Source organism: Carcharhinus amblyrhynchos, chromosome 11, assembly GCF_965287045.1.
Source record: "Carcharhinus amblyrhynchos chromosome 11, sCarAmb.v2.hapA, whole genome shotgun sequence".
In the NCBI taxonomy this organism is placed as follows: Eukaryota; Metazoa; Chordata; class Chondrichthyes; order Carcharhiniformes; family Carcharhinidae; genus Carcharhinus; species Carcharhinus amblyrhynchos.
Window position 1 is genome coordinate 30,220,124 of NC_137334.1, and position 9,526 is coordinate 30,229,649.

Consider the following 9,526-nt stretch of genomic DNA (forward strand, 5'->3'; position numbering starts at 1 on the left):
AATAACAAACATCCCACAGAATTCTCCCATCAGGACTAAATTCCATTTCAGAAGCTGATGGGAAATCCTACAGAATCTTCTATCCCCTGTGTCATTAATTATGCAGTCAGGGATTTCATGCTATCTGATGTGACGGTTTTGGGCTGGATGGCTCATGTCTCGCTGTCACACCCCAATATCATATTTAAAAACCACCCGGATATCCAACTTACTATCAAATGCTATTGAGGTATCAGGAAGGGGAGGAGGAAGATCCAGTGCCCACATGCAATGATACCTTCCTGCATGTGGAGAGGTGGAGAGACTCTTCCCGCTCAGAAAGGACAGTAGGACTAGGGGGCACAGCCTCAAGATAAAGAGGGGGCGGTTTAGAACAGAGTTGAGGAGGAACTTCTTCACTCAAAGGGTGGTGAATCTCTGGAATTCTCTGCCCGTTGAGGTGGTGGAGGCTGCCTCGCTAAATATTTTTAAGACGCGGGTTGATGGGTTTTTGATAAGCGAGGGGATTAAGGGTTATGGGAGAGGGCGGTAATGTGGAACTGAGCCACGACAGATCAGCCATGATCTTATTGAATGGCGGGGCAGGCTCAAAGGGCTAGATGGCCTACTCCTGCTCCTATTTCTTATGTTCTTATGTATGTCCTCCATGACCATGTGGAAGTCAGGAGGAGCACTGTCTACCTGGCTGATGGGAGGAAGAGGCCGATTAGGGAAACTAACCCTGCATGGGTGCAGGTCGCCAAATGTTAATGCCCAGACTGTCCAGCACAGGTCAACCATGCAATGCCGGAAAAGGATGAATGGCCTCAACTGCTCTGCCAGCGTAAATGAAGCTTCAGCTGCCCTCATTAACCAGAGCAAAATCAGTGAATCTCAGGAGAATTGGGCCTCAGCGACAAGGGCCTAAGGTTGTGCCCCACAGTCCCAGTGCAGTGTACCCACTCTGCGATGGACTGACCACTGTGCCTCCTTCACCCTCCCACACACACAGTCAACGCTGTACGGAAGGGGGTGGGGAGTGGAGTGTGAACCATTGGCGACGGAGAGACTGGATTTGGGCCTACAGTAAGGACCCAGCAAAAGGCCACAGCTGGAGAGGAATGTGGAAAGAGGACAAATGTGCACTTGTAGATGCCTCACAGCAGGCACATGCACCTGAGAGAATACTGCCCATTGACTCAGAGTTTTGAACAAGTGTCAAACAATGGCAGGTATGCAATACATAGAGAACATTTATTTTGGTATCTCTATCCCAGGGAAAGGCCTCCACACGTGGTAATTCATTTCAGAACTTTCCAGAAGTTTATGTTAAATAAGCAAAGGTCACCTGACCCCCTCGGCATAGTTTCACAGTGTCCATTGAAAACAAATGGAAAGCAGTTCCAGAAGCTTCTATACGAGCTCAGTCCATGTGTGAAGTTATGAATAGGACATGCCTTTACTGGGCATGACAAGCATCTATTAATTTTCTTTTTTATCACTAATTTTAATATTAATTGCCACTGATGTAGTCATGTGTAAAAGGAGAGAGCTCAGGAAAAACATTCAGCATATGTCAACTATTTGACTCATGTCAGGAAAATAACTAGGCTGTTAGTAGTGAAGTCTGTGTACCCTTACAAAGGAGCTGGTATCTTAATAGTACAATTTTTAATGGACCATTTCAATAATTATCTCCAAATCAAGGGTGAAAGATTGGTGATGTCCAAATGTCTCGATTTCAGAACTTAATTCCAGTTCAATGCCTGCCTCAGATTCAACTTCTTTGATTTTTCCTCATTGTCTGCCTGGCACTGCTTCAAGAGATGTGAAAGTTCAGTGGGTGCTGGCCATCCTCCAACGCAACATAGGAAGGTCCAAATCGTCAGATTCTGCATCTGTGTCTATACTGTTATGCGAGTAAGTTTAACCATCACTAACCCTTATCCTATCCTCATTTCACAGATACACACCTTAACCTACATGTCATTAGAGAATACTCAGGAGTAAGGTCCCTTCTGGCATGAGGACATTAAGACATACATTTCTGAGATGGGCAGGGGGGAAAGAGGGGAATGTGGTGATTGCCCCTTTGAGGGCAACACAGCAGAGTAAGGATCAGATGATCTGTATGACCAACCAGGACTCACTAGGAAAAGAGCAATTTTAGGAGCCTGGAGGCTGCTGTACAATTTTATTAGGAAATACCTCTTGTGATTATTAATGAAGTCTGTAAAGTGCATCTTAATAGGGGGAGAGAGGGGGAATGGGACTGTCAGCAGGTAGGGGGTAGAAGTGTGTTGTGTCAAAAGAAGTGGGAATACATGTCTCTGCCCAATTTTGTCGCCAGGGGCTATTTGCCCCTCTTTTCATTCTAATTTCAAAATTGACCACCACCCCTGCCCCACCAACTATTGATACCAATTGCCCCTTTTCTGAAACATGTACTGTCTACTTGCCCTCAGCTGTACTGTCTGAGATTAACTAACTGCATATATTGGGAATGATTACGTATTGACTGGGTATTATTAACAAAGAGGAAAGTAGGTGCCATACTTGTGGGTTAAAGTTAAGCAGGATGAAAGTTTATTTAGAATATTTAAGGGTGGCATGGTGGCACAGTAGTTAGTATTGCTGCCTCACTGTGCCAGGGGCACGAGTTCAGTTCCGGACTCAGGTGACTGTGTGGAGTTTGCACTTTACCCCCATGTCTGTGTGGGTTTCCTCCGGGTGTTCCGGTTTCTTCCCACAGAGCGGGTTTGGTTGATAGGCCATGATAAATTGTGCCGGGGGGATGAGTAGGGTAAGTATGTGACATTAGGTGGATAATGACTGGGTGGGATTGTTGTCATTGTGGATTTGATGGGCCGAGTGGCCTCCTTCTGCACTGTAGGGATTCTATGATTCAATGTTGCTTGTTCCAGCTCCAAGATGAAAGAACCTCTGCATCTTTCTGCTTACATCGCTGCAGTGATCTGATGTTATACTGGCAGAGATGCCTTTAAATACACAACAGGAATGCAGCAGCACTTTTGTTTTTAAACAATGTGATATTTTACTGACTTACATTTGTGGAGGTGAAACATTGTGGCTGTTTTTCAACACAGCGAGGAATAAGTGATAAACAGACAGACAGGCTGGGGCAGCTTAACAGAGAAGCCTACAAGGCAAGCAGGAGACAAGACTAAACTATGGATACAAGAAGGCTGAGTTATTTCATAAAATATTAGCAGTGTGCAGATATTTTAACATAAAATATTCATAGATGTAGAGGCACCCAGCAGGAGTAAACTAAAATTTCAAAACAAAATTTATGGGGATGTTATTTGTTTCTCATCTCACTAAAAGTCAGGAACTTTCTTTTAAATTACACTATTCAGATTAAGTGGGGATATTTAGTTGATCAAATCTTCTCTTTTGTGCAAAAATTTTTACATTTGGAATTTTTGATTCACTTTTCACACAATTGTGATCAGTTGGTTTTGAGTGGTGTGCCTCTGTGACATACTCCATTGAATCACAGAATGATGCTGCAAACAGTGAGGCCAACATGGCCATCGAGCCTGTTCCAGCTCTTTGAAAAAGCTATTAAATTCACCCCACAGTCCTTCAAATCTTATTCCTTCTAATACTTTTCCAATTCTCCTTTGCAAGTTACTACAGAACCTGCTTCTATACCTTTCGGGCAGTGCCTTCCAGATCAACTTTGTCCATTTTGACCGGGATCAGGCAAGCCAGAATGCAAGAGCAATGGGATTTGTGCATATCTCTGGCAAGGTGTCGTCAACTGCACTCATGTGACACTCTGATCTCTGGGGCACTAAGCAGTGAACTGCAAGGGCATCCTCCAAGTGTGCACAATTTCCAGGGAGTGTGTGTGTCTCTTCCATTCTACAATGGCTACCCACTGAGGCAGCGGATGATGATTCCTGTGCAGAGGTCAAGAGTGTGTGCTAGAGACAAAATACAATGAGGCTCATGCTGCAACCTGCACTTTTGTGGAGCATGCCATTGGGATGCTGAGGATGAGGTTCTGGGTGTCTGAACTGGCCTGGTGGAGCCCTGCAATATAATCCACAGAGGGTGACACACGTTGCCGTCACCTGCTGCACTCTGCAAATCCTGGCCCTGTAATGAGGGGAGGAAACGCCTGAAGAGGACGTTGAATAGGATGAGGCTGAGGAGGTCCTCGAGGTAGAGGATATCAGCCATGAAGCAATGGTGATGTCCATCTGAGACAGATAAGCTCAGAATATGCTCCTTTCCCCTAGTCTCATGGAGGGAAATAAAGAGATCCACAGAGGACATCCCATTATCTTCATCAGCTTCAATGAGCATTGCTCTTCTGTCTGACTGATGGCAGCGTACACGCTCTGTGATAAGTCTCCTGTCATGGGGACACAATGGATGTCCATAGTCTCTACATTTCAGGAGGATGATGACTTGCAATGGGAATAGTCCATCGATCCTTACAGAGCTGCTGTGAATGTCTGACTCCTATCTGGCTGATGACAACTCACTTGTTCTCAGTAATCAGGATCATATCATGGTGACACAGGGGGAAACTTTCACCTCTTCCTGATCTTACAACATCCTTTGTTCGCTGTACCCTTGAGGTTCAATGTCACCAGAGACTGAACATAAGAACATAAGAAATAGGAGCAGGAGTAGGCCATCTAGCCCTTCGAGCCTGCCCCGCCATTCAGTAAGATCATGGCTGATCTGTCGTGGCTCAGTTCCACATTCCCGCCCTCTCCCCATAACCCTTAATCCCCTCGCTTATCAAAAACCCATCAACCCGCGTCTTAAAAATATTTAGCGAGGCAGCCTCCACCACTTCAACGGGCAGAGAATTCCAGAGATTCACCACCCTTTGAGTGAAGAAGTTCCTCCTCAACTCCGTTCTAAACCGCCCCCCCTTTATCTTGAAGCTGTGCCCTCTAGTCCTACTATCCTTTCTGAGCGGGAAGAGTCTCTCCACCTCTATCCTATCCAACCCATTCATCATCTTATATGTCTCAATGAGATCTCCCCTCATTCTTCTAAACTCTAACGAGTACAAGCCTAGTTTATTCAGCCTCTCCTCATAGCTCAACCCCCTCAACTCCGGTATCAGCCTAGTAAACCTCCTCTGCACTCCCTCCAAGGCCAAAATATCCTTGCGTAAGTACGGCGACCAAAACTGCACACAGTACTCCAGCTGCGGCCTCACCAGTGCCCTATACAGCTGCAGCAAGACCTCCCTACTTTTATACTCAATCCCCCTCGCTATGAAGGCCAGCATCCCATTCGCCTTCCTGACCACCTGCTGCAGGCTGGGTTTTTGCGACTCATGCACAAGGACCCCGAGGTCCCTCTGATGGGATGGGGAGGGGGGAACCACACTGTAATGGTGAAGAGAGCACACATTGACAATGACTGGGATGAGCGATGCTCATGCTATACATTGCGGGAGACATCCTTATTCCTTAAGAGACACAGGCATAACTGACGTGTTCAGTCACTGCAAAGGGACAGCACCAATGTACTGGGAACCTTTTTCAAAGCGCATAAAGGAAGTCCTGAACTAAGTACTCTTTTCCTTGTGCAGGAATCAGGTTGTTAGGTCAGGACTCCAGGAACACAGTTCCTCAGAACAAGGAGCCAAAGAAAGGATGCAATTAGTGAGAGTTTATTTATAGAGGTGAACAGTTTGTACAGTTTGTATGTTTTGTATCAACCATACCCACACTGTGCATCCAGAGCTTCTTAACCTTTCTAACCCTGCCGTCACATTTTGGTGCATCTCCACCATTTACTGCTCTCTGCCATGTTCTGTTGTCTCTGATGATTTTGACCTCTGGAGGGCCGAGACCTGGGGGACCGTGGCTTGTTTGTGGGCTTAAAAAAAGGATAAATGTTTGACAAGCGTACAAAGGCTTTCAGTCAGCCGGCAAGCTCCGTGGAGCTGTGTCAAACTTAATTGTCAGCTTACTGCCTAATCAATGGGTTTTGTGATTTGTGACTGACTGACAATATATCAAATCAATATGCTCATGCCAGACAAGCTTGCAGGAAGTCGAATGTTTTCCTGGATATCAGGGTGAGTTCCAGTAAGCTGTTTGAAGCTAGCTTCCACATGCAAATGAAATTACTGCCCAAGGTTTGATTATTTACAGGCTGCAGGCGACATTTGTTTAGTCATTGTGAGAATAATGAAAGGCACACAAATAACCGTTAATTACAATTTATTATCTTAATTATGCGAAACTGCTGTATGATCGGTGTATTTTCATACTGTTCAATCTTGCACAGAGTATTCTGCTTCACTTGAAATGATTGAAGGGCCATTCACAATTGGCTCCAAATATGTTTGCTTACATTTGTCACCAAAAAATGATCTATCGATCATTTGGCAGGAGCTGGGGTGGTGGGGAATGGTGTGTGGGGGGAGATCAAATGAGACACAGCAATGAAGCAGAGGCCCACACCAACCCCCTATACAGTAATACCCCACCCTCTCACCGCCTGTCACCACCCCCCCACACATTTTAAATGAAATTTAAGTATGCCAGTGACAGCGAATAAACTATTTAAACTTGAAAGGGAATGAAAGGACGGCATCACGGTGGTTAGTACTGCTGTCTCACAGCACCAGGAACCCCAGTTCAATTCCAGCTTGGGTCACTGTCTGTGTGGAGTCTGCACATTCTCCCCATGTCTATGTGGGTTTCCTCTGGGTGCTGCGGTTTCCTCCCACCATCTGAAAGACGCGCCGGCTAGATGCATTAGCAATGTTAAATTCTCCCTCCGTATACCCAAACAGGCACAGGAGTGTGGCAGCTAGAGGGTTTTCACCGTAATTTCATTGCAGTGTTAATGTAATAAAAAAATAAAAGAATGCAATCACTTCCAAAGCACAGAGTGAGGTTAGGGCTCTCAATTTAATCTCACTCATTGAGCATTTGGAAACCTTTGCCTGATTTCTTTCAAACCTGTAGAGCTGATACTGCCTATCTCTATACAAGCCCCATTTTCTTTCCATTTGCTTCTCTGTGTAATGTGTCACACCATCAGAGGCATTTGGGAGATTGTCCCTCCTTTCCATCTTGGACTGCAAGCAAGCAACATCTATCTAATAAAGCTCCACTAACTGGTTAAGTAAGAATTTATCAAACCTGGATCCCTGGTGCTGTGAGGCAGCAGTGATTGCCACTATGCCACCATTCTTTTATTTTTGCTGTTACAGTGAGCTGACCGTTTTTGTCTAACGCAATAAAAGATAAAATTGGTGACGAGGTGTGTTTTCCAGCAAGATCATTGACAAAAAACAATTTTAGATAAAATTAGCAATGGAAGTAGGTTTTCAGGAAAAATAGTCAGAAGAAATTCAGACCTAGACATTGAATCTAGGATCGATTTTCAGAAGACCACTCCAACATCAACTCAACTGTGGTAAATCTGGACACAGGTTTTTAGCCTTTGCTAAGGGTGTACATTAATTTTAAAATTGATAAGAAGCACTCCAGGTCATTCCTTAATTTTTTTACTCGATCATGACCTCAGGAGCACACGGAGTGTCAGAGATGGGAAAAGGGAAAAACATTTTTAAGCCAGTGGGTCGATGGTCATTTTAATCAATTAAAACGATGGAGGGCTCAAAATCTCCAAGAAAATTATCAAAGTGTGAAAATAAGGGAGTAAGCTGCGTAAAGGGCGGCACGATGGCACAGTGGTTAGCACTGCTGCCTCACAGCACCAAAGATCTGGGTTCGATTCCTGGCTTGGCTCATTGTCTGTGTGGAGTTTGCACATTCTCCCCGTGTCTGCGTGGGTTTTCTCCAGGTGCTCCTTTTAACTCCCACAGTCTAAAGATGTGCGAGTATGGTGGATTAGACATGTTAAAATTGGCCCTTAGTGTCAGGGGGACTGGCTAGGGTAAATGTGTAGAATGAAGGAGATAGAGCCTGGGTGGGACTATTTTCGGTGCAGGCTTTATGGGCCGAATGGCCTCTTTCTGCACTGTAGGGATTCTATGATACAAACAAGTTTCCCTATCGAAGCTGGGGAGACTTTTCCAGCTGCGTGCCTTCACACATGGCAGGCTGCAGCATCTGGTCCTCAAACTCAGAGAGAGAGAAGAACCTGCTTTTGGAAAGCAACTGCTGAAACAGGAAAACAAATCTCATGATTGTAACTAAGATTAATCAGAATTAAAGCTGAAATTTCCTGGTTTTAATACAGACTGGAGTTTTCTAAAAAAAGAAAAAAAACCATTTACAGACCAACCAAGTAAAAACAACAGAAATAATGTAAATTTATTGGAAGAGGAAAGAAATTAGAGGAGAGGAAAGGCGAAAGAAAATGCTGCAGTTTAAGAACTGGGCACTGCAATGACAGGAAAAGTTGGTCCTATGGATCCATTCGATGAGTTTGCAGAATCGTTCATGGGACATGGGGGTCACTGGCTCTCTGGTGGGGGGGAGGGAGGCGGGTCAGATGGCTCTCTGGTGGGGGGGAGGGAGGTGGGTCAGATGGCTCTCTGGTGGGGGGAGGGAGGTGGGTCAGATGGCTCTCTGGTGGGGGACAGGGAGGTGGGTCAGATGGCTCTCTGGTGGGGGACAGGGAGGTGGGTCAGATGGCTCTCTGGTGGGGGACAGGGAGGTGGGTCAGATGGCTCTCTGGTGGGGGACAGGGAGGTGGGTCAGATGGCTCTCTGGTGGGGGGGAGGGAGGTGGGTCAGATGGCTCTCTGGTGGGGGGGAGGGAGGTGGGTCAGATGGCTCTCTGGTGGGGGGGAGGGAGGTGGGTCAGATGGCTCTCTGGTGGGGGAGGGAGGTGGGTCAGATGGCTCTCTGGTGGGGGACAGGGAGGTGGGTCAGATGGCTCTCTGGTGGGGGGGAGGGAGGTGGGTCAGATGGCTCTCTGGTGGGGGGGAGGGAGGTGGGTCAGATGGCTCTCTGGTGGGGGGGAGGGAGGTGGGTCAGATGGCTCTCTGGTGGGGGGGGAGGGAGGTGGGTCAGATGGCTCTCTGGTGGGGGACAGGGAGGTGGGTCAGATGGCTCTCTGGTGGGGGAGGGAGGTGGGTCAGATGGCTCTCTGGTGGGGGGGAGGGAGGTGGGTCCGATGGTTCTCTGGTGGGGGGGGAGGGAGGTGGGTCGGATGGCTCTCTGGTGGGGGGGAGGGAGGTGGGTCAGATGGCTCTCTGGTGGGGGGGAGGGAGGCGGGTCAGATGGCTCTCTGGTGGGGGGTGGGGACGTCGCTGCCATTCTGCCTGCGACTGGTGGGATCTGCTGCTACGCTGTGTGTGATTGATGGGGGGGTGGGAAAGGGGCAAGAGGCTGTATTGGTTTAGATGGCGGGGGGCCTATGGGGATAAGAGGGCCAGTAATGTTGTGGGAGTGAGGCAATGTCTATGGGGGCCAGGGAGAGGCATTACCCGGCCCAGAAGCGATGTAGCGGGAGGTGCTTTTCTATTTTTTTCAATTGAGCACATGCAGTTGAAGGCTCCTATCAGAGCTGCAGTGTTTTAGGCGCGTTAAGACACACCAACAGGCTTCTGCAGCACG